Consider the following 26,942-nt stretch of genomic DNA (forward strand, 5'->3'; position numbering starts at 1 on the left):
GGGTATAAAGACAAGTACTCAACGGTAAGTTTAATACTACAGCCATCTGACAGAAGAGTAGTTTTAGGTTCTCCCCGAGGACCTATTACCTGTCAAGATATGGGAAAAGAGTTCTATCTTGTAGAGCAAGCCTAAACCCAATCAGAAAGTGGTTAGCAAACTCTTTAACCCTTTTTATTCACTTTTGATACTTTCATACAATGTGTTTTGATCATATTCACCACTCCCTCACTCTTCCTGGGGCTACTCCCACTTCCCCATACACTCAATGTCACGTTCTTTATTTTTTTTCTCCAACAAGTACAGTTTGTTTTGACGATGTGTTGCCTCCCATTGGAGCACAGTTAATTTACTAGAGGCTATGCTCTTAAATAAAACTGACTTTCCTTTTCCTAACAGACAATTGCCAATAGGGGTGTGGCTTTCATTTTTTTCAAAGCCTACTTTTAATGAGGATTCTTAAATGCTTTAACCTCCCTTCTAGCCCCCCACCCACCAGAGATACTGCAAAAGAAAGGATGGGGGGTGAGTGGGAGGTGGACCTGTTTAGAAAGGTTCTTTGGAGCAAATCCTGTCTGCATTGTCAGGAAATCAGCAGTTCAGTTCACAGGCCAGCAGAAGAAGCTTGATCCACTCATAAACACTTCACAGATATGCTAGCAGTCCAATTTGGTAGTGTCAGGATAGCAAACACAAATCAGCAGCAGTGGCACAACCTAGCAGAGACAGCCAGGCCTCAGCCTTGGCACAAGTCAGCAGGAGGGACCAGGGCCAACAGGAACAACAGGAAGAGTTCTTGGCTGTGCTCCTCTCAGGGGAGTGAAGATCAGCGAAAACGCAAAAACACTGCCCAGCTATCTCTAGAGGCGAGCCAAGCTACCTCCTATCACTCAGTTGAGTCCTTTTTATACTTTCACCAAACATCATGTGTCCTCTACTTGAGTCTTAGCAAAACTCTACATAAGTCTGTCTCAGCTGATATCACACTGCCAATCACCCTAACTCTGTGGAAGTGGCAAGAAACTGCAGCACACTAACAGAAGTTTTTTTGGTGCGTTTCTCCCTATGGAGTCCTGATGAATGGAGCTCAACCATGCAGTGTAAGGTGGACCAAAATGTGTGTTGTTAGCAAAGAATCCTTCATCATATATCCTTTCACCTGCTTGCTTTAGCCGAACATCCTTTGACCTGTTTCTGCTTCAGCCAAACGTTCCTTCACGAGTCTGTCTTAGTCTTTCACCTGTGTCCACTTTGGTGAAACATTCCTTCACCTGTTTGGCCCAGCAAAACAACATCCAACACAACAGACTTTCCAAAGAATCATTGAGTTTCCACTTCATAGGGGTAGAATATCATGCCCAACTTCATGCTTGGATTTGAACTGGTTTGGAGTTGCATAAGTCCTGTGCATGCTGTCTAATTTGAGCTAATGTGAGCTGAATTCATATGTGTAACTGCCCTTCTGTGTCCAAAAGACACTATTTGCTTGTGGTTACCGACTGCTTCTGATTCTTGCACTCTTTCTGCCTGATGTTTCACAGTGAATTCCCTGAGCTTTGGAAAGAGAGGTGTAGTATATATGTTTCATTTATGGCTTGTCATTCTGCAATTTCTTGTATTCTGTGGCTCAGCTAGATGTGGGGTCTCTGTATATCATCACCTATTGCTGGTAGATAATTCTCTGATAAAGGTCGATAGATACATTAATCTATAGGTATAATGATAAGTCATTAGGAGTCAGCTTAATACTATGTGCATTTATCAAAATAATAGTAATTTATCCTCTATGATATAACTTGCTGTAAATTCTTGGCCCAATAATGGTGTTGGGTATGGTACATCCATTATAGAAAATGTGTGAAAAAGAATAGATAAAGATCCAGTAGGAAATAAAAAATCAGAAAGTAAATACAACAAGACCAGAGAAGGATTGGCCAGAATACTGTAAGAACAAAAGAAAAGAAAGAATATGTAGAGTGGCACTTAAATCTAACAAAAAAAGTTGGTTATTTCTATGCCATTATTATTATTGCACCAACACTGCTAGGCCAGTGCCTACTAGAGCACACAGGGTTCACAGCTGGGTATTATTATTGATTACTTTTCTCCAGAAGTATGAGAGGTAGTCAGTAAGGATGAAACTTCCAGGTCAGTACCAGATTGATTTGTCCTCCTATGATTTAAATATGGGCTGGAGAGATGGCTCAGCAGTTAAGAGCACTGACTGCTCTTCCAGAGGTCCTGAGTTCAATTCCCAGCAACCACATGGTGGCTCACAACCATCTATAATGGGATCTGATGCCCTCTTCTGGTGTGTCTGAAAACAGCTACAGTGTACTCATATAAATATAATAAATACATCTTTAAAAAAAACTTTAAATATGTGGGATCTTCAGAAATGAGCTTTAACATCATATTCTGGAGGGTAGCCAAGAACATTGGCAATAACCTGTACCGGTATTGTTGCCCCATTATAGGAAAGCTCCATTTTAATATATATATATATATATATATATACACACACAAAACATATAAATAAATATTTGAAAATATGTACTACATGTACATACGTATGTATAAATAACCCCCCTGTGTGTGGGGGACATTGATTCAAAAGAGGTTTTATAATTTTCTAATTATGTCGAACTAGTTGGTCTGTCCAAGACAACTTTAGTGTAATCTGATAAGGCTGTACTTTATAGTTATTTTGAGTATCAAGATAGTTTATAGGTCTGACAACTATAATAAATGGCACCCTAAAACCAAAGCTATGTTTTAGACAGTCTGAGCAAACCACTGAGTATGGTAAACTACTTTGAAGTGTGAATTATAGTCAGGATGACAAGATTTGACAACTATGCTTGTTTAGCATAATGAAATACATGTAACACTCAACCTGCTTCAGAAATGAAACATAAAAAGGACTATTGCAACTTATTGGTTAGTAGCTATATCATATTTGGTCAATCCAAATCACTTCTCAGTAGCAAAGTCCAAGAAGGTACTGTATTTTTTGCCCCGGTTAGAGAAGGGGGTTTGGGTACCTCTGGTCTGACCTTAAACCTAACAGTCTAATTCTTTCTTTTGTTTCCTCTTGCCCATTTTCATTGGCTTCAATTAATATCCTTGCCCTTTTTCAATAATTTACTAGCTTGTGATATTGAACAAGTTATTAAAACACTCATTATTTTAGCTGTGAAATGAAGATACAGGTGAGACTAGCTGGCACATTACAGGAGTGTTAGGTAACCGGAAATGGAGCAAAAGGAGGCGGCATTGGCTTATTAGTAGGATTAATGTGTCTCAGGATGGAAAGATTCAGATCAGAAAGTGTTTGCTTTTCTAGGTGTTTGAGAAATGGAAATGGACGAATTCTTTAAAGCCTTTGCTTGCACCAGGCAGCGCCAGCAATCTTGATGCAGGATATTATATAAGTCTCAGGACAAATCAAATTTTCTCTGCTGTAAGAAATTGCTTGGATATCAAGACTGCTGCAAAAGCGTGACTTCAAATCCTTATTGCTTTCTGTCTACCCCTGACCACTGACAATTCTGGAGCTTTAATTTGCTGCTCTATGCCACCCCCAAAATCTTGGGAACCCACCATTTTACTCTGAATTCTGCCTCCCCCAGATTAAAACAACATACATTTTCCTAAATTACCCTTCTTCCTCTGACAGATGACAAGTGTAGGCTGTTATAACAATGGTTTTTCCCGGCAAAGCTTCAAAAGAAAGCAGAGGATTAACGATGATCCATAGAGTGTCAGAATATTTTAAGAAAATGTACAAAAATGAAACATTGTGCTCTAGACATAATAATTTTCTGATGTGGCTCTTCACTTCCATATTATTTATCTTCTGGCCATGTAAAGAGAGGATTTGTGTTGCCCTTTAACTGACAGACTAATAAATCCCAACTGTACCCCCTCTTCCATGAGGCCAATGTGTGGGCTAAACTTTCAGTGGGCTAAATTTTCAGCACGATCATTTTTCAACAGACTGGAGCAAAAGCAGCCTACTATAAGCAGGAACAGCAGCTCTTAAAAAGCTGTTTAGAATTCCACTGGGCTGTAACCTCAACTGGATACTGTGGGAGAGAGAGAGAGAGAGAGAGAGAGAGAGAGAGAGAGAGAGAGAGACAGAGACAGAGAGAGAGAGAGACAGACAGAGACAGAGACAGAAGGAGAGGGAGGGAGACAGACAGATAGACAGACAAACAGAGACACAGAAAGGCATAGCAGAATGATAAACTTGGGGAAAAAATTCAGAATGAAACACCATTGATTGCAGAAATAGTGCATAAAAATAGAGAAAGATCTAGTAGAAGAGAAAGAAACAACCAGAAAGTAAATGTGAAGGAAAAGACCAGAGAAAGACTGGCCAGAAGAATGCTAAGAACAAGAGAAAGGAAAGAACAAGTTAAAGAAAAACAAAAATGTGCAAATAGCATTAGGTCTTTGAAGAAAATGGGAAAGAACAAAGATGGGCAAATGTCTTCTCTGGGAAGGGACAAAACTACCAGAATCCTAACTAGCCTGCTTCCTACATGGCATTAAGCCATTTTTGCTAGCTTCAGAATAGGATTACACTTGACACCTGTCAAGACTACTGCCTTGACAAGCAAATATAGAACATAACTTGTGATATTCACGGCACACCTTAAATTGTGATAACTAGGGCAAGATGAGGAGGGATTTAAAGGGAAGTCAGGCAGAAAGAAGCTTAGAAAGTCTGGAACTTTTTGTCACAAAACAGACAGAGAAATGCTCACCTGCACATTTTGAAATTCATTTTGTTTTGGGTTTCATTTCCTTCCTTCATGTTCTTCTAGAAAACGGAGGTGGCTACTTTTTCTGTACATCTATCTTCACATTCAATTTTTTTTTACCTCTCTACCCTGAAGACCCAACTTCCACTGATGCCATCCTAAATGGTCTCTAGGGAGATTGGGACCTCAGACTTCCTAAGTTCTATGGCTCCAATCTCACGTTCACAGCTGAAGTCCTACTCCTGGTCTTTTGTGTGGGCCACTGCTAAACTACAATCTTTTTCCTAATGAAGTTGCAGTTGCCAGGCTAGGAACTGGAGAATGTATCTCTGTCTAGAATGAGGGCAGCAATGTGGGATTCTGCTCCAATTTGTACAAGAGTGTATAAAAAGGTTTTTTAAATCTAGGTAAAGATTTCTATAAAAGAAAGTGTGTGTGTGTGTGTGTGTGTGTGTGTGTGTGTGTGTGTGTGTGTGCATGTGTTTGTATGAATGCCTCTCATTAAATTGTTTTTTGTCATATTAATTTGCCATCAATGTCCTAGTAAAAATGTAATTGTTTACATCAGTTTAACCTGAATCATTTCAAATTATATATTGCTTTTAAAAACTCAGACAATTAGTGTTTCTAATCTTTATGTAAGTATAGGCCTTGCCTAATTGAAAGAGAACACAATGTAAGGTCAGTGAATGCCTCCCACACTTTTTCCTCTGCTCCTGAATGCTGTGTTCTGTAATTTGCCCACTATTAAAGGTGCACTGCTTCCTGTTGTGTCTTCATATGGACTGTAATTTCTAAAAGGTGGCCATTTGTCCCTTGGCTTTGTGTAGCCTAAGAAATTAATAAGCGTTGGTTGTAACAAAAGTCTATTCCTGAATTAAAACATTTTCCTTCTGAACTTAATCCAGTAGGCACAATAACCATAAATAGTGAATCTATTTTGGGGTAGAGGGCTATGAATACTCACCACAAAGGAAGACTGATCCACTCAGCCTCAGTGCACCAAGCTCTATGCCAGTCATTTGTAAATGCACATCTCTCTCCAACTCTCAAGACAGCTCTAGGCATCAGATAACATTATACTCATTAGATGGAAAGAAAACTTGAGGCACTAAGAAGTTGAGTGACTGTATAACTCATTGTCGTATACCTCATAAGAACCAGGTACTAGATTTAGGTAGAGGGCTATTCAATTTCCAAGACCATGTTTTTGCCCCTTTGAATTATTAACTCCTAAGCTCAGCAAACTCCCTTACTGGTCAAAACTAAGTGCTGTTGTTCAGACTTGATTTCTATAACAGATATCAATCAGTAGGTGCCTTGTACTCTGTAAACATCATCTTCTGTGGCATCTGTGCTACTACTCTGCTCTGATTTTATTTCTATTACTCTGACCAATAATTCCTGGTTTGTATGTACTACTGCTGTCAAATTCTTTGTTGTAAGGCTGTATATTCTGCTTGGGAAGCATCATTGAATCTTGTAGGGTTTTGCTTGTTTGTTCCCCAAGCATCTGATATGGTATGTTGTCAAGATTCTAGATTCTAGATTCGAGATTTGTGAACTTCATTATCTTTTCAAAGATCTAGAATAAAATTGCCACAGCCTCCTGAGACACTTTCCACATGGACGTCACATTGCTACATGTCAAAAAAAATCAGCCTCTGTCCCACCCATAATCCTTCCCAAGCTTACTCCTATCCATATCAGGGTGATCCTTCTATATTAATCACGAACCAATAAGTCTATTGTGTTAGTTGCAAAAGTGAATTTGTAGATTTTTATTGAAGCATTATCTTTTCCATCCTGTTACAATATATATGAATATAAATTTACCATTTTAATAATTTTATGTACTATTTGTATTCATGATATTACCCAATCATTATAATGATCAGAATCCAGAGTATTTTCTTCATACCAAACAGACATGCTGTACCCACTAATTAATAACTTATTATTCACACACTCTTCTGGAGGCCTACTGTAATTTATTCCCATATGAATTTATTGTTTTAATAAACAATATAAGTGGAATGATATACTATGTTTTCTACTATGTCTGGCTTATTGTACTCAGCAAAACATTTTCTTTTTTTCTTAATTTTAACAAAAGTTTTATCTGACCTCTCTGACAAAACTCAAATTCTTTCTTTTTTAAAAAAATGAATTAACTTTTTACTGGTAATTTTATTTATTTGTATTTCAAATGTTATTGCCCTTCCCAGTTTTCCTTCCAGAATCCTCCTATCCCTCCTCTATGAGGGTGCTTTCCCATCTGCCCACCCACCGCTGCCTCAGCGCCCTAGCATTCCCCTGTCCTGGATCATCAGGCCTCCACAGGACCAAGGGGCTCCCCTCCCATTGATCCCAAATAATTAACTTTTAAAAATAGAGTCTTCTCTCATACAGTACATCCCAATCAGTTTGGCCTTGGTAGTGTGAGCAAGGAACCTCCACACCACTCCCCCCAGCTCTCCCCACCCCCTTTTACCCCAGATCCATACTAATTCTATTTCCTCTTCAAAAAGAGAAGGCCTCCAAGAGAACATCACCAAACACAACAAAACAAGATACAATAAGACAAGGCAAAAGCTTGCATATGAAGGCTGAACAAGGCCAAGAATCCTAAGAGCAGGCAAAAGAGTCAAAGATACATCTGCTCCCACTGTTATGAGTCCCACAAAAACCACCAAGCTGTCAGCCATAGGCAGATGAACCAGCATAGAAACATGTAGACCCATGGTTGGCATTTCACTCTCTGTGAGCTCCTATGAGCCCTAGTTAGTAGATTCGGTGGTTCATATCCTCCTGGTGTCTTCTGTCTTCTCTGATTCTTTCCTATTCTTCCCCAAGCTTCTAGGGACTCAATGGAGATCTCCACTTTAGAGCCCCATCCCGCCTCTTTACTTAATGTCTGGCTGTAGGTCTCTGCACCTGCTCCTATCTGCAGCTAGAAGCTTCTCTGATGATGACTGGCCAAGGCACTGATCTATGAGTACAGCAGAATATCACTAGGAATCATTTTTTTGCCTGTCATGTTTGGTTTTATCCTAGGTCTCTGGGCTACCCAGTTTCCAGTTCCTGGCCAGTCAGGCGGTGTAGGACATTGGTCCTCATTTCATGGCATAGGGCTCAAGTTAAACCAAACATTGGTTGGCCACCTCCACAAGTTCTGTGCCAGAATATTTTTCCAGCACATCTTGCAGGCAGGACAGAGTGTAGATTGAGTTTGTGGCTAGGTTTGTGTCCAGGTTTCTCTTTCCATAGCTTTCAGAATACGTTCTCTTATGAAAGAGATTAGAATGTAGGGGTGAAGGCTCCAGGCAGGCACAAGCTCAACCTCTCTGTTTAATGAGCTGTGTGGGTGTTGTCCTTTTCAATAGGGCCTGTCAGTTTTCAGAAAGTGGCTTTGGTTGTTTGGGGATCTCCTCAGGTTCCCCTTGGCCAACACCTCAACTGAGTACAACCCAGTCCCACCAGTGAAAGCCTTCTCTGGCTACAAAAGATGGCCAGTACAGACTTTGTATCTGTCATTACTAGGAGTCCTCACTAGGGTCACCCACATAGATTCCAGGAACTTTCCACTGCATTAGGCTTCCATAGTGTTCCTCTCCCTCCATATTCCCCACCTAATCCATCCTTCTCTTTTCCACACCTGCTGCCAGTACACCCTCAAAATTGATTCTATTTCGACTTCGTGGGAAGATCCAGACTTCTCCTAGAGCTTTCCATTTTACCCAACCTCTCTGGGTCTGTGAATTACAGTTTGATTATCATTTATTTAACTGATAATATCCACATGTAAGTTAATATATGCCACATTTGTCTTTCTTGGTCTGGGATACCTCACTTAGGATGATTTTTCTTTCTATTTTTAAAACTTATTTATTTTGGGTATGTGAGTACACTGTAGCTGTTCAGACACACCAGAAGAGAGCATAAGATCTCATTACAGATGGTTATGAGCCACCATGTGGTTGCTGGGATTTGAACTCAGGACCTCTGGAAGAGCAGTCGGTGCTCTTATCCATTGAGCCATCTCACCAGCCCAGGCTGATTTTTTTTTCTAGTTTCATCCATTTGCCTGTGAATTTTATGATGTCATTTTTAATTAAAGTTTTTATTGATTCTTTGCACCCTAATCCCACTCATCTCCCTGTCCTTTCATATCCACCCTTTGCCCTTGTAATACCCCAAACAAAACAAAATGAAAATCTCACTGTGGAAGCTGTGGTGTGTTACAGCATGTCATACAGTATACCCTTTGGTCCACACTTCTTTGCTTGCAGATGTTTATTGCTATGAGTCATATTGGTCTGGTTCAAGACCTCTGGCTTCTGCTACTGGATCCTCACTGGGGGTTTTCTCAGATATCCCCGCTGTTGTCCTGTGTCATGGATATCCTATAATTTTGGATCTGCAAGATCAGTCCCTTCACTTGCCCCCGTTCATAGATGGGGTAGATGTTAGGGTGGGCCAACTCAGAGCCCTGGATCTGGATCTGTGTTGGTCAGGCTACCAGATCTCCCGCACCTGCACCACCAGGCCCAGCTCTTCAGCTATGCTGCGCAGGGCCTTTTCTTCCCTTCTCATGCCCTCAGGGCCAGTTGTCTCCTGACTACACCACCAGGGCCAGCTCTACTGTGCTGCCCAGGTGAGGTGTAGGGCCTGCTCTCCCAAGTGCTGTTGCCTGTGAGAGTCTTATGTTTTAATTTTTTTATGTATATGACTGTATTATAACTGTCTTCAGACACACCACAAAAGGGCATTGGATCCCATGTTCTGAACCACCATGTGGTTCCAGGGACTTGAACTCAGGACCTCTGGAAGAGCATTTAGTGTTCTTAACCTCTGAGCCATCTCTCCAGCTCCAAGGGGCTCATTTTTTAAACAACTGAGTAATACTCCATTGTGTACTACACTTCATTTATCCATTCTTGAGTTCAGGGACATCTAGGTTGTTTCCAGTTCATGGCGATTGTGAATGAATCCACATAGGTGAGCAAGTGTCCTTGTAGTAGGATGGAATGTCCTTTGGATATATTCCCAAGAATGATATAGCTAGGTCTTAAGGTAGATCCATCCTCAGTTTTCTGAGGAACTGCCATATTGATTCCCAGAGTTGCTATGCATGTTTGTACTGCCACCAGCACTGGAGTAGTGTTCCCCTTGTACCACATCCTCACTGGCATGAGCTGTGCCTTGTGTTGTTGATCTTAGCCATTCTGACAAGTGTTAAGATAGAATCTCAAAGTAGTTTTTGCATTTCCCTGATGGCTATGGATATTCAATAGTTTTAAAACTGTTTCTCAGCCATTTGAGATTCCTCTGTTGAGAATTCTCTGTTTAGATATGTACCCAATTTTAAAATTGGATTATTTGGGTTTTTGATATCTAATTCCTTGAATTTTATATATTTTGGACATTAGACCTCTATTGGGTGGGGAGTTGGTAAAACTATTTTTCCACTCTATAGGCTGCCACTTCATCTGATTGGCAGGGTTCTTTGTGTCCATGTATTTATTTTGTAGTTTGTTCCATTCCAGCTTATTTTTTTATTTTCTCTATACTTCTCTCATATAGAATAAAATATCCAAATGTAGTGGCGATTGTGGGAGAGTCAGCAGGCACCAAACTTGTGTACAAGAAAAAATATGATATGCCTCAGACACTTGCTTTGTCAGAAAGCAAAGTAATAAACATTTGTGAGTTTATCACTAAATACATACAATTGTACAGAATTTCTTCTAAGTGGTTTTTTAAACATTTTTCATTGGATTTTTTTATTTACATTTTGAGTGTTATCCCCTTTCCCGGTTTCACGTCCATAAACCCCGTATCCCGTTCTCCCTCCTGCTTCTTCTATGAGGGTGTTCCTTCACCTATCAACCCACCTCTTCGCCTTCCCACCCTGACATTTTCTTACACTGGGGGGTCCAGCCTTGGCAGGGCCAAGGGCTTCTCCTCCCATTGGTTCCCAACAAGGCCATCCTCTGCTACATTTGCAGCTGGAGCCATGGGTCTGTCCATGTGTACTCTTTGGATGGTGGTTTAGTCACTGGGAGCTCTGGTTCATTGGTATTGTTGTTCTTATGGGGTTGCAAACTCCTTCAGCTCCTTCAATCCTTTCTCTAATTCCCCAACCGGGACCCATTCTCAGTTCAATGGTTGAATGCAAGAGTTCGCCTCTGTTTTTGCCATGTTCTGGCAGATCCTCTCAGGAGACAGTTATACCAGGTTCCTGTAAGCATGCATTTCTTGGCATCAGCAATATTGTCTGGGTTGGTTGGCATGTACGTGTAGTGGTGCATGTGTCTTTGTTGTATGTTGGAGCATCTTTTGAGTATATACCAAGGAGTGGCACAGCTGGGTCCTCAGGTAGTGCAATGTCCAATTTTCTGAGGAACCAGGGTGATTTCCAAAGTGGTTGTACCAGCTTGCAATTCCATCAACAATGGAGGAGTGTTCTACATGCTCCACTATGTTCATACCAACATTATTTATAATAGCCAGAAGCTGGAAAGAACCCAGATGCCCTTCAACAGAGGAATGAATATAGAACATGTGGTACATCTGCACAATGGAGGAATCCTCATTGTGGAACTAAAAAATATCATCCTGAGTGAGGTCACCCAATCACAAAAAATGATACATGGCATGCACTCATTGATAAGTGGATGTACTGGCTAGTTTTGTGTGTCAACTTGACACAAGATGGAGTTAAACCAGAGAAAGGAGCCTCAGTTGAGAAATGCCTCCATAAGATCCAGCTATAAGGCATTTTCTCAACTAGTGATCAAGTGGGAGGACCCATGCCATTGTGAGTGGTACTGTCCTTAGGTTGGTAGTCTTGGGTTCCATAAGAAAGCAAGCTGAGCAAGCCAGGGGGAGCAAGCCAGTAAGAACATCCCTCAATGGCCTCTGCATCAGCTCCTGCTTTCTGACACCTGCTTGAGTTCCAGTCCTGACTTCCTTTGGTGATGAATAGCAATGTGAAAGTGTAAGCTGAATAAACCCCTTTCCTCCACAACTTGCTTCTTGGTCATGATATTTGTGCAGGAATAGAAACCCTGACTAAGATAGTTGATATTAGCCCAAAATCTCAGAATGCCCAATAAACAATTCACAGACCACATGAAACTCAAGAAGAAGGAAGACCAAAAAGTGGATGCTTCAATTCTTAGAAGGGGGAACAAAATACTCATAGGAGGAAATACCAAGACAAAGTGTGGAACAGAGATTGAAGGAAAGGCTATCTAAAGGCTGCCCCACTTGGGGATCCATACCATATGCAGTCACCAAACCCTGACACTATTGTGGTTGCCAAGAAGTGCATGCTGACAGGAGTCTGATATAGCTGTCTCCTCAGAGGGTCTGCCAGAGCATGACAAATACAGAGGTGGGAGTTTGCAGCCAACCATTGAACTGAGAATGGGGCTCCCAATGGAAGAGCTAGAGAAAGGATTGAAGGAGCTGAAGGGGTTTGTAACCCACAGGAAGAACAACATCAACCAACCAGAGCTCCCAGGGACTAAACCACCAACCAAAGAGTACACATGGATCGATAAGGATGGTCTTGTTGGGCATCAATGGGAGGAGTGGCCCTTGGCCCTGTGAATGCTAGATGCTCCAGTGTAGGGGAAAGTCAGGGCAGGGAGGTGGCAGGGAGTGGGTGAATTGGTGGGGGAGCTTCCTCATAGAGGCAGGGAGTATGGGATAGGGGCTTTCTTGAGGGGAAACCAGGAAAGGGGTAAAGATTTGATATGTAAATAAAGAAACTATTCAATAAATGAAAAGAAAAAAAGTTGCTGCGGTCATGGTTTCTCATCATAGGTATGAAGTATTAGGTCAAGGTTTGAATCCAAGAAATCTGAGTTTTATAACCCATACTCAGTATATCTCTTCTTATTTCCCAACTCAATCTTTTCCCCCAGCTCTCTGGTCAGCTTCTTCTATACAGTCTTTCCATGGTACTAACCTCTTTTTTGTAATTAGAAGATAGTAATAAACATCATATAGTCCTTTTTTTCCTACCTCATCCATATACTTATTTAAATTACGCTGTATCCTTTCCTGTTGCTATGACACTATAAATATCACTATATATAATTATATTGCCTACAGATCAGAAGACCACTTACAGATACAAGCATGAAGAATGTGATGGTGTATATATTAGTGATTATTCTGGATCAAGAACCATCTATGAAATAAATTTGTGTGAAACTGATTTTAGAATGGTTAATTTAGGTTAGAAGACTCATCCTAAATTTGGGAAACACAATCTTGTATGCTATGGTGCTGGACTGAATAATGCTTGAATTACCCTAGATACCCTAGAACACATGAAACTCAAGGCGGATGATCAAAATGTGAAGCCTTACTCCTTCTTTAAAAAGGGAACAAGAATACCCTTGGCAGGGAAGAGAGAGGCAAAGATTAAAACACACACAGAAGGAACACCCATTCAGAGCCTGCCCCACAGGTGGCCCATACATATACAGCCACCCAATTAGACAAGATGGATGAAGCAAAGAAGTGCAGGCAGACAGGAGCCGGATGTAGATCTCTCCTGAGAGACACAGCCAGAATACAGCAAATACAGAGGTGAATGCCAGCAGCAAACCACTGAACTGAGAAGCAGGACCCCTGTTGAAGGAATGGGAGAAAAAAGGACTGGAAAGAGCTTGAAGGGCTTGAGACTCCATGAACAACAATGTAAGCAACGAGAGCTTCAGGGACTAAGCCACTACCTAAAGACTATACATGGACTGACCCTGGACTCTGACCTCATAGGTAGCAATGAATATCCTAGTAAGAGCACCAGTGGAAGGAAGCCCCTGGGTCCTGCTAAGACTGAACCTCCAGTGAACTAGATTGTTGGGGGGAGGGCGGCAATGGGGGGAGTATGGGGAGGGGAACACCCATAAAGAAGGGGAGGGGAGGGGTTAGGGGGATGTTGGCCCGGAAACCGGGAAAGGGAATAACACTCGAAATGTAAATAAGAAATACTCAAGTTAATAAAAAAATATAATCAAGTAACTAAAAAAAAGGTTCTTTGTAATAATTATAACCTACTGTATTAGGTGTATGCTGCACTTTGCTCCTTTTAAATACAAAGCAATACTGAAGATTGCATAAAAGAAATACCTATAAAAGTCAACCAATTTAACTTTCCAAATTATGTATTTTTCATATTTTACTACACAGAGATAAGAATCTTTGTTAAAATGTATTACTAAACCCTACGGTTTAACTTTATAGTAGATTTTAAGTTTTAAATAAACACAAGAATACAATAATAATAATAATATATTTAAGCACATAATGTGGATCAAGAAATAGGCAAATTCAACCAACCAGAGCTTCCAGGACTAAGCCACTACCCAAAGATTATACATGGACTGACCCTGGGCTCCAACCTCATAGGTAAGATAGAGAAAGAAAACTGAGCAGTAGCGTTTGTCTTCTTCCTGACTGTCAATGCAATGTGACCTGCTCTTGCCACTGGACCTTCTTGGTATACCTAATGGATGGACACTACTACTGTGAGTCAAAGCAAAGCATTGCTTAAGTTGCTTTTGTCACAGCAACAGGAAAAGGATACAGAGTAAGGTAGATAAGTATATGGATGAGATAGGGAAAAAGGACTATATGATGTTCATTACTTTCTTCTCATTACAAAAATAGAGGTTAGTGCCATGGACTGTATAGAAGAAGCTGACCAGAGAGCTGGGGGAGAAGATTGAGTTGGGAAATAAGAAGAGATATACTGAGTTGCTATCAGTATGACATTTCTTCCCAACCAAAACTAAACCACACTAAAGTCTTTAAATTAATTCATACTATCTACCATCCTTATTGAACAGCATAGACTAATATAGGACTCAAGAATGCAAATTTTACCAGCTCTAAATTGTTTGAGAGGAGTGACATAGTTGGCTAAGAAGCTGTAGCACTTTGGGAGCTGATGGTCCTATTACATGCTCTCTATGCTTTCTGAACAAACCACACTTCATTCCTCCTTTGCCTTTGCTTACGCTGTGCCCTTCATCTAGGGATAGAGTGACTCCTTACCTCTCAATTCCTCTTCTATAGTGGAAGAATTAACAGATATTTCTCAAATTCCTATTCAGGGGCTGTTGAAAGTACATAGCAAAGTATCAATATGACAAACAAATGATAAAAATCCTATGAATGATGTCATTGCACCACAAACTTGAATCATAATTCTTTGTCTAGGACTAGAGAGATCAACTATCCACAAGTGAACAAATTTATAAAATCATAACATTTCAGAGGCAAAGAGCACATGGCTTTATAATACAGTTTTATAATGTCCTGAATGACGTATATTCACCGATTTAGAGCACATAGTTTATGATGAATATTTTATTCTTTTTTCATTGAAAATAGATTCTCTTCTTATACAATATATCCTAATTAGTTTTTCCTCCTTCTATTCCTCCCAGTCCCTCCTCACCTTCCTTCCCATCTGGATTTATCACTTTCTGTCTCTCAGTAGAAAATAAGCAGGCTTATAAGGAATATTAATAAAATATAACAAAATAAAATATGATAAGACAAAACAAAACTATAGCATTAGAGCTGGACAAGACAAACAAGTAAAAGAGCCCAAGAAAAGGCACATGAAATAGGTATGGACACATTGGGTTTGCACACAAAAATACTAAACTAAACCCATTACACACACACACACACACACACACACACACACACACACAGGGCCTGTGAGGTGAAAAGACAGAAAACAAAACAATTTGTAGGGTGCCATGACATTGTGAGACAAGGAACTTTGAAGAATGTTGAGTTCATTTCTATTTTTCACCTACTGCTGGGCACACAGCCTATCCTTAAGAGTAGTTTGTTTCTCCTGTGAGAGTCCCTTGTGGGAATCTAAATTTTCACCTGCAAGTGGCTGTGATAGATATTTTAAAAGTAGCTTTTCATACCAAAGCAATGTGTCAGTGGTGACCCTTGTCTGCTTGGACCTTTAAACTTACCCATTAAATTCATTCTCATAGCAACTCTACAGCAAAATGTGTGTCAAGCCATTATACTACTCTAAAAAAGTATCACAAAAGCATAAATATATAAAGAACCTTGTTTGCCCATTATTATGGGAAGAAGGCTGGTTAAAGTGGCATGAGGGAATTTGGGAAGTGATGAATATTTCTATCTCAGAATTGTGTAATTAAAGATATTTCAGAGTGGTCTAGATACTCAGAACAAACAGAAATCTGAAATCAAAGATATGAAGATATTCCAAGTGGACATTGTAGAAACCAAAACAACCCACCCTGGCACAATACTCTGGGCACTAGTTTCTAATTCTGGTTTTGAAATAGCTAGGTTTTCTCTCTCTCTCTCTCTCTCTCTCTCTCTCTCTCTCTCTCTCTCTCTCTCTTTTAATTAACTTGGTATTTCTTATATACATTTTTTTTTTTTTTATTAACTTGAGTATTTCTTATGTACATTTCAGTGTTATTCCCTTTCCGGTTTCGGGCAAACATCCCCTCCCCCTCCCCTTCCTTATGGGTGTTCCCTCCCACCCTCCCCCATTGCTGCCCCTCCCCCGACAGTCTAGTTCACTGGGGTTCAGTCTTACAGGACCCAGGGCTTCCCCTTCCACTGGTGCTCTTACTAGGATATTCATTGCTACCTATGAGGTCAGAGTCCAGGGTCAGTCCATGTATAGTCTTTAGGTAGTGGCTTAGTCCCTGGAAGCTCTGGTTGCTTGGCATTGTTGTACATGTGGGGTCTCGAGCCCCTTCAAGCTCTTCCAGTTCTTTCTCTGATTCCTTCATCTGGGTCCTATTCTCAGTTCAGTGGTTTGCTGCTGGCATTAGCCTCTGTATTTGCTGTATTCTGGCTGTGTCTCTCAGGATCGACCATCCGGCTCCTGTCGGTCTGCACTTCTTTGCTTCATCCATCTTGTCTAATTGGGTGGCTCTATATGTATGGTCCACATGTGGGGCAGGCTCTGAATGGGTGTTCCTTCAGTCTCTGTTTTAATCTTTGCCTCTCTCTTCCCTCCCAAGGGTATTCTTGTTCCCCTTTTAAAGAAGGAGTGAAGCCTTCACATTTTGATCATCCGTCTTGAGTTTCATTTCTTCTAGGCATCTAGGGTAATTCAAGCATTTGGGCTAATAGCCACTTATCAATGAGTGCATACCATGTGTGTTTTTCTGTGATTGGGTTAGCTCACTCAGGATGATATTTTCCAGTTCCAACCATTTGCCTACGAATTTCATAAAGTCGTTGTTTTTGATAGCTGAGTAATATTCCATTGTGTGGATGTACCACATTTTCTGTATCCATTCCTCTGTTGAAGGGCATCTGGGTTCTTTCCAGCTTCTGGCTATTATAAATAAGGCTGCGATGAACATAGTGGAGCACGTGTCTTTTTTATATGTTGGGGCATCTTTTGGGTATATGCCCAAGAGAGGTATAGCTGGATCCTCAGGCATTTCAATGTCCAATTTTCTTAGGAACCTCCAGACTGATTTCCAGAATGGTTGTACCAGTCTGCAACCCCACCAACAATGGAGGAGTGTTCCTCTTTCTCCGCATCCTCGCCAGCATTTGCTGTCACCTGAGTTTTTGATCTTAGCCATTCTCACTGGTGTGAGGTGAAATCTCAGGGTTGTTTTGATTTGCATTTCCCTGATGACTAAAGATGTTGAACATTTCTTTAGGTGTTTCTCAGCCATTTGGCATTCCTCAGCTGTGAATTCTTTGTTTAGCTCTGAACCCCATTTTTTAATAGGGTTATTTGTCTCCCTGCGGTCTAACTTCTTGAGTTCTTTGTATATTTTGGATATAAGGCCTCTATCTGTTGTAGGATTGGTAAAGATCTTTTCCCAATCTGTTGGTTGCCGTTTTGTCCTAACCACAGTGTCCTTTGCCTTACAGAAGCTTTGTAGTTTTATGAGATCCCATTTGTCGATTCTTGATCTTAGAGCATAAGCCATTGGTGTTTTGTTCAGGAAATTTTTTCCAGTGCCCATGTGTTCCAGATGCTTCCCTAGTTTTTCTTCTATTAGTTTGAGTGTATCTGGTTTGATGTGGAGGTCCTTGATCCACTTTGACTTAAGCTTTGTACAGGGTGATAAGCATGGATCGATCTGCATTCTTCTACATGTTGACCTCCAGTTGAACCAGCACCATTTGCTGAAAATGCTATCTTTTTTCCATTGGATGGTTTTGGCTCCTTTGTCAAAAATCAAGTGACCATTGGTGTGTGGGTTCATTTCTGGGTCTTCAATTCTGTTCCATTGGTCTATCTGTCTGTCTCTGTACCAATACCATGCAGTTTTTATCACTATTGCTCTGTAATACTGGAAATAGCTAAGTTTTATGTGCCTCTATTCAATATGTATAATGTTATTTATCTTATCTTTATAGAGTATTAGGCTACACTGAAATAACAGATGTAGTCATATTGCAAAAAGTTTGACACTTTTGTTATGATGATAAGAATGTGCACTCCATATAGCAGAATTTTAAAAAAAAATATAGAGAATATTTTGCCTAGAACCCAGGGTCAATGGGAACAGACTAAATATTAGCTCTCTGGACTCACAATCCATAACTTGTAAAGCAATTGCTCTTCATCTGCTGATTGATAAATGCTAGATCAGTATAGCCTTGAGCTACATGTAATTACTGGGAGAAAATCTGACAGTTGTGACAGATGACACAGGAGGGCTGCCGAAGTGAAAGGCCAAAATAGTAACAGTCATATCTCAGAAGGTATATTAATTTTGCCTCCAGAATGTCCCACCAGAGACATCAGGGTTTCCTGGTGTTACAAGTCACTACCCTAATTCACTAAGCGTGAACACTTTATCTCACTAGAAACATCTGTAGGATGATGTCATTATACAGACAGCAAGGAAGGTCCAGGATAAGGCGAAGCCTATCATTGGATGAGAAGTAAGGGTAGGTGGGGAAAAGTCGAGGAAGGAGAGAGGAGGAAGAAAAAAGATCAAAATGGAGTCTACGGAGGAGGATGGTTCAGATTTTGGTGCACTGGATCGATTTTTATCTTGTCTAGGTAGGCAGTTTACATTTTTATCAATTGGCAGTGACTTTATTGTGTGAATGGATTGTGGACTGATAATTTAACATATAAATCTAGTTGCTAAATTACAAGTTTCTGGAACTTTGATTTTTACCAGGCTGAAGAGGACAGTGAGTGAAAGAAATAACTGAGAGGCAGTAGGAACGTGCAGATCTGGTTCTGTTGCCCGAGCAAAGTGAGAATGCACAGGGCCCGTAGAACAAGATGTGTGTGTGTGTGTGTGTGTGTGTGTGTGTGTGTGTGTGTGTGTGTGTGTGTGTGTGTGCACACACACACACTGGAAAATGGTAAACTACCTGCCCTGGGGACCCGCACAGAAAGGGAGAGGGTGGCTTGTGGATCACGTGGCAGAGTAGTAGCCAGAGTGAGTGAATCCAGCTCTCGGGAACTGATAGAAAATGTTCCTTTTTTAATTTTTAGTGTAACAAACATCTCCCTCTATTTTACTTTTTAGGCCCCTTTGAAGGTAATTTCCTAGGGGGAATGCTTTATCATAAGTGACTGACTTCTATCTTTGAGCCCACACATGTTTCTGATTAGGAGGATGCTAACCATTTGTTTTCTGAGTAAAAAGGTGTTCAGCATGAAGAATGGTCTGAGGTGAAAATACATGGTCCAACCTGTCTACTGGTTCCCTTTATCTTGAGGACCAACCTGATTCAGGACCAAGGAAACCAAATGCAAGGTTGGCAAAGGTCAACTTGACCGACATGCAGATACAAAGAGAATGGAAGCCAAATGCCATCAAACTTTTCCTCCTAGCTTCACTTTGCAACTCCACAGTGAGGGAAAAAAAGAGGAAAGCATCTAAATTTCATGATACATTTTCCCTGAATAAGAACCTCTAAACAGTAAAACATCTCTAAACTATTCTGAGCAAGAGCCTATTTCTGAGTATGACTTAAATCTGTTAGGTGGTAGAAGCTAAGCCACTAGACATGATCTCTCTTGGGCTTCCCTTCCTTGTAATTATTGTGCTCTCGGCTTTTCCGCAGAGCAATAGCCTACATATTGCATAGGAGGTCTACACATAATTGTGGCCTATACATCATTTACTTATTCCTAAACTGATGGTGCAGAAAGACAGACACATGGGAAAATGCTCATTCATAGACTTCCTCTAAGCAAAATGATTCAAGCAGAAAAGGCCCATAAAATGAATACAATGAACACATGCAGAAAAGCACCGCATTTCAGAACATCCAATGATATAATAAGACAAACGTGTACACATGCACATGTATATATACACACATAATAGAACAAATGCGGGTACACACACACACACACACACACACACACTTTTATTAAAGTCGCTATACACATAAGTTTATGTTCATCCCAGAGATAATGGATGGCCAAAGAAAAAGCATAGTGTCAGATACAGGATGCCTTCCCTCAAATTGGTTGGAGATATCAAAGCACCCTAACAACACGGGCTATGTTCATCTTGGTTATCCATCGTAACTTGATAACAATATCCTATTGCTGGAAAGACCACACTCATTGGCCACAGGAAACGGAGACATAAAATTGTAGCAGATGCATAGCTTAGTCTTCATGTGGGTCCATCAGAACTAGAACTGGGACTATACCAAAAGCCATTACCTGCCTGGGGATATGTTCTTCTTGTCTGGCCTCAGTAGAGAGGATGTGCCCAGCCTCATAGAAACTTGATATGCCGGGGTTGGGGGATACCTAGAGGGTCCTCTACCCTCTCAGAGGAGAAGGGGTCATGGGAGAAAGATTGAGGGGAGGAATGACTGGAAGGAAGGGCAGTGAGCAGGATATAAAGTGAATAAATAAAATAATTTTAATTTTTTAAAAAAGAATGCTATTGAAACGTATCTTTGGTGTTATCATTTTAATAAGTTTTATATATACAAAAACATAAATATTTTTGAACTTTTAAAATTAAAAAAAAGAAATGTTTCTATTTCCAAGATAATCAAAGTAAGACCCTCTGGAGATGCGCAAATATACGGACTACACACAAGCATACTCAGAAATCCAGAAAGATAACTCAAGTTTCCTGTCTCCCAGTTCAGTTATCAAGTATAGCTAAATTGTATTTTCACCACAGGAACAGGCAAATAAGGAGTAGATATACATTATCTTATTTTTACTTACTCAGAACCTAGGGTTTTCCTTAAGATTCCAATTACTCCAGGGCTGATTACTCAAGTAGTATTAAGTTCTTCTAGCCTTATCCTATACCCATTTAGAGCAACATGATCCTAGAGGCACCCCTATTGTGGAAGGCAAGGTCTCTGTGATAAAGTAAGTGAATGTAATTGCCAAAACAGCTTTCTAAGACGTCACGACCTTAAGATGTTTGAAAAGTGCAGGGAAAAAATGTGAGATGAATGGCATGTGTGTGGCTACACATGCAGTGGAACTGTTTCTAGGATACCACCTTGCTGAAGCAAAAGAACCCTGATACTTTATTTGGAAAATGATTCTGAAATTCTTATATTGACATTCTCATATTGACAAGTTTACATGTTATCAATCATGTAACAGTCATATTTCCAATTCATCTAGTTTATTGTTATTTCTATTATTATTATTAGTTCTACTTAGTTATAAGCACTTGTATAATTATTAGACATGTTGAGCCTTTTAACCATGACATCCAAATTATTGCTCCCCAAAATCCAGATACAAAAACCGATGCTCAAAAAGGTAAAATGTTTCATTCTAAATATGTCAAATATTTTGTGGCAGAGCCTACATTTCAATTCAAGTGTGTTTGACTTTAAAAGAGATGCCACTTTATCACATTGGGTTGTCAGGAAACAAAATCCACTGGCTTTTCTATTTATGTCAATAACCATTTGTTGACTGAGCAAATGAGTGCCCAAGTGAATGAAAGACATATAGAATTGGTAGAGTGACATGGAAAAAAGAAGGAACTTATTGATTAGTGGGCATTCATATATGCTAGGAACTGGGATGGGGACATTCTAAAATTTGATTTTTACTAAATCTTCACAATAATCCTGAAAGAAAATGTTATCCAGCATCCCATTTCCCAGATGGAAAATGGAGGACTACACATGTTCTACAAATTGCTCAAGGTAACAGAGCAAAAATGTTTGAAAAAAAGAGTTTGGCATGTCCAACTCTAAAGCCGATTCTTCCCATTATACTAGCTTGTTCTAGAAACCTCTAGAATAGAAACTGTGAAAGGGCTTGGTGAACTACGGTATAAAGGCAGCAACTGAGTAGTACCAAATGAACTGAACTCCTCAGGACCTGAGCAAATCGGAGGTAAATCAGATACTAACCATGATTTGAATGTGGTTGTTAGAGCCTGTTATCAGCTGGCTCAGAGATATAAATGGAACTAAATGACAACTGGCTTCCCATTTGGGGTCCTGATGTCACCCTTCATTTCAGAGATATATTTATCCTGAGTATCCGGTTTGGACCTCAAAAAACAGAGCCGTGATGTAGGATCCACTTATATCCCAAAGGTGAGAGTGGCTGCAAAGGTGTGGCAAGACATGCACCAATCTCAGGAGTATGTTTCCCCACACTTGGCCTATAAATAAGCACAGATCATCCTCCCCGGGATAGGGTATACTAACACCATCTCATCTGATCCTTACCCTGAGGGGGTTCTATCTGCTTCAAACAATCAGAGGGTGATGGTACCTAATATACTTAGCAGAAAGGTGGTAGCCTATGAACTTTCAGAAGACTCAGAACTTTCAGGGTTGAGTCTCTTCCTAAAAGAGAGAGAGAAGAGCAACAGACAAGTTCTGTTGGGTTACATCCTCCTATCCTGCCTGACTTTCCAGGGCATGATACATGTTTCCTAGGCAACTGATTTAGAAAATATGACTTATTTAATAATCAGCACTACATTAATGTCACTGAAGCTAAGTTTGGGTGTAAATAACACTTTGTTTCTGAATACCTAAGACTCTGGTTTAGAAAGTAAAATAGCATTTGAGCCTGGTAGAAAGTCTGGAGACTGAAGTCTTTAGTTACAACTATGCTCTGAACTGATGTCTGATCTTGGACAGATCTTAATCTCTTTCTGAGTCTATTTCCTCATGCGTACAATAAGAGAATCACTCAAACTTTTAAAACCTTTGTACTTCTGACAGAGTGACTACTGTTTTGTCTTCAGTATACTTTGCTTTTTGCCTTTACTCTCTCCCTAATTTCAATCAATTTCTGAGGAAATGTTACAGAAGATCCCAATGAGTAATTTCTTTGGTTCTTATCTTCCTATAATACTAAGAAGATATTAATGTTGGAAATAAACTGAGCCAGAGCTTGCCATATGTTCCACACAGATGAGCATAAAAGAAGAGATGGGCAAAGGAGGAGGTCCCAGGCAGTTGACAAAGACTTTGAGATTGAGAGACTCTTTAGAACATGGAAAAGTAGGACCAGGGTTCCCAGAACATTAATAAAATTTAGAAAATAATTTTACAAAATTATAAGCAAAATCAGCACTCATAGAAATTTCATTGCAAAAAGAATTAAAGATGAGCTGAAATGTGTACAAGGCCCAGGTATCTGATACTCCTTCCAACTGTGGTATGAATTCTAAATGAAAAGAGCCTGACAAACGGCTGAGTCTGAAAGGACACCTTCTGAAAGGCTGCAAAATAACTGAGGAGTTGAGTGGAATGTTCCTGGATTTTATTTTATTTTTTTTTATTAACTTGAGTATTTCTTATGTACATTTCGAGTTTTATTCCGTTCCCGGTTTCCAGGCAAACATCCCCTTTCCTCCCCCCCTTCCTTATGGGTGTTCCCCTCCCCACCCTCCCCCCATTGCCGCCCTCCCCCCGACAGTCTAGTTCACTGGGGGGTTCAGTCTTAGCATGTTCCTGGATTTTAAATGACATCAATGAAGCTTTTCTAAGCCCGGAGAGTCTCTCTGCGGTCAGTGGTCTCTAAAGGAAGACCTGTAACACATAGACCATGGGTCTAAGTAAGACACAAAAGTGATAGGACTGTGAGGACATCACGGGATATTGAAACTATGCTGTTTCGAGGACAGCACAGTGTGTATAAACACAGGATAGAGAGTAGGAACTGGAGCATATGAGGCTTAGAACATACTAAGTACAGAGAAATTGGGGTACAGGTGAGTTTAGGGAAGAATAGTATCTTAGTTTCTTTTCTTTCTTTAAATTTATTATTTTTTTTACTTATTCAATTTACATCCCCCTCACTGTCTACCTCTTGGTCACCCTCTCCCACAATCCTTCCCCTATCCTCTTCTCTCTTTCTCCTCTGAGTGGGTGGGGCTCCCTGGGTATCCCCTCAACCCTGGCCATTCAAGCCTCTGTGGGGCTAGGCACTTCCTCTCCCACTGAGGCCAGACAAGGCAGCCCAGCTAGAAGAACATGTCCCACACACAGGCAACAGCTTTTGGGATAACCCCGGCTCCAGCTGCTCAGGACCCACATCAAGACCAAGCTGCACATCTTCTACATATAATACGGGAGGCCTGGGTCCAGCCTGTGTATGTTTGGTTGGTGGTTCAGACTCTGAGAACCTCAAGGTCTCTCAGAGAGGGTTAGCTAACTCTGTTGGCTTTCCTATGCAGTTCATATCCCCTTCAAAGCCTGCAATTCTTCCTCCAAGCTCCACCCACTATTTGGCTGTGGGTGTCTGTATCTGTCTGAGTCAGCTGCTGGGTGGAGCCTTAGTTACTTTTCTAATGCTGTGAAAAGACACTGTGATCATGGCAACTGATAGAAGAAAAATTTTAATGGGAACTTACAGTTTCCGAGCGTGGTCCCTGACCATCTTAGAAGGTAGCACGGCAGCAGGCAAGCGAGCAGAGTATAGTACTGAAGCAATAGCTAAGCATTTACATAGGACTCATAAGAATGAGGGGCAGGGAGGGAAGGAAGGAGGCAGAAGGAGGGAGGGAGAGAGAGAAATATGTGTGTGTGTGTGTGCGCGCGCGCGCGCGTGCGTGTGTGTGCGTGTGTGCGTGCGCGCGCACCATTACCATAGCAACTCTTATAAATGACAATATTTAATAGCGGCTGGCTTACAGGTTCTGAGGTTCAGTCCATTATCATCATGGTGCGAAGCATAGCAGCACATAGGCAGACATGGTGCTGGAGAAGGAGCCGAGAGTTCTCCATCTGGATCAGCAGGCAGCAGGAAGAGGGTGACAATAGGCCTGATTTGAGCTTATGAAACCTCAAAGCCCACCTCCAGTGGCACACTTTCTCCAATAAGGCCACACCTCCAAAAATGTCATTCCCTATGAGTCTATGGGGACCATTTTCATTCAAACCACCGCACTTCTGGAAAATCAAACAGCAAATTATATACTTACAACACATGATGGGGAACAGAATATGTATTACCATTCCAAAAAGGAGGGATTGGGGGACTAGTGAGGAACTACTGGACCAAAGAAAGCCCAAACCCCGGCAGTGCAAACTCTAAATGCTATACTAACATGTCTGACGTCAAAGGGCTTAGATAGCTCCTCTCTTCTGACTTTGGTGAGTGCAAAACACTTCTTTGTTTCGGGCTATTTCCACTGTGTGTATGCAGCACTCCTGGGCACGTACCCCAGGGTTCTGGCATCTCCAATATAATCCCAGCTTCATTCTCATGGCTTAACGAGATGATCTCTCTGGGCCTGCATGCCACCTATGCCACAGCATGGCCTCAGCATCTTTCCTTAACTGTGGAAGACTTCACAACCCCTTTAGTACAGTATCCTTTATGACTCTAAAGCCAAAACAACAGGGCCAATTGCTACCAAGTTCTGCTGCCTGCTTGGGATGGGATTTGGCCCCCTCTTTGAAGTTTTACATTTGTATAAGCTTTGATTTGTTGATGCTTTCTTTTGTTGCATAAACTTTCCTTTAATTCTTTAGCCATTTTCTTTTCATAAGTTGCAGGATTTGCTGGGCAGGGTCTTGGCCCTGAGGACACCACTCTCCTCCTTATCTCTCCCAGAACAAATGAAGGCTGTTATATTAAATTTCCTGGTGCTCTTTGATTCCTCAAATTGTAAATTTTATATTTCCTTTTGCCCCACTTGATTTTTTTTTTATTGTAGATCTAGGTAAGGATGATCACTAACAACCAAGTGACAGTCAATATTAGGCTGTCTTGAAATATACTCTGCCAATGAAATTAGTCTAAAAGTCTTCAATTTAGCCTTACCTAGATTCTTAGGATAAGAGAAAAAAAATCAGTTACATTGTTTGCCAAAATATCACGTCTGGTCTCTAGCCCAGTTGCTAATACTGCTCCTCTCTGAAACCCCCTAATCTGTGCATACACTGTTCGCATTGCTCTCAGAATGTACCAATAAGCCCTACTTAGAGGTTTTGACTAATTTTCCAGTCTAAAGTTCCAAAGTTTTGTACATTTCCCCAAAAAATAGTATGGTCAAGCCTGTCATAGCTCACTCCCTGGAACCAACATCTTCCTTAGTTACTTTTCTATTGCTGAAAAAAAGACACCATGACCCAGGCAACTTATAAAAGAAAGCATTTAATTTCAGGCTCATGGTCCATGGCCATCATGATAGGAACCATGGCATCAGACAGGTAGTTATGGCACTGGAGCAATAGCTGAGAGAATATATCTGATCTACAAGCCTGCGGCAGAGAGAGATATAGACAGAGAGGCAGAGATAGAAACAGAGATGCACAGAGAGACAGAGAGGCAGAGACAGAAACAGAGACAGAGAGACACACAGGCACACACAGAGGAGAGACAGAGAGACAGAGAACTAGGAACTAGAAATAGCATGGACTTTAGAAACCCCAAAGCCAACCCCAAGTAACATACCAACTCCAACAATCCAACACTCCCAATCCTTCTCCCAAAGTTCCACCTACTGTGGACTCAGCATCCAAACATATGAGCCTATCAGGGCCATCCTCATCCAAACTCTCATGAATGGGACATGTAAATGCTTTGAGTTAAAAATTACTTCTCCACAAAATGGGGATATTTGCATTTTGGAAGAACTTGGGGAAAATGTATGGCAAGGCATTGTTGAATGACACTCTTCAGTATGAAAGACAAAATTAGGGACCAGAGGCTAT

This window comes from Rattus rattus, chromosome X (genome assembly GCF_011064425.1).
Source record: "Rattus rattus isolate New Zealand chromosome X, Rrattus_CSIRO_v1, whole genome shotgun sequence".
NCBI lineage: Eukaryota > Metazoa > Chordata > Mammalia > Rodentia > Muridae > Rattus > Rattus rattus.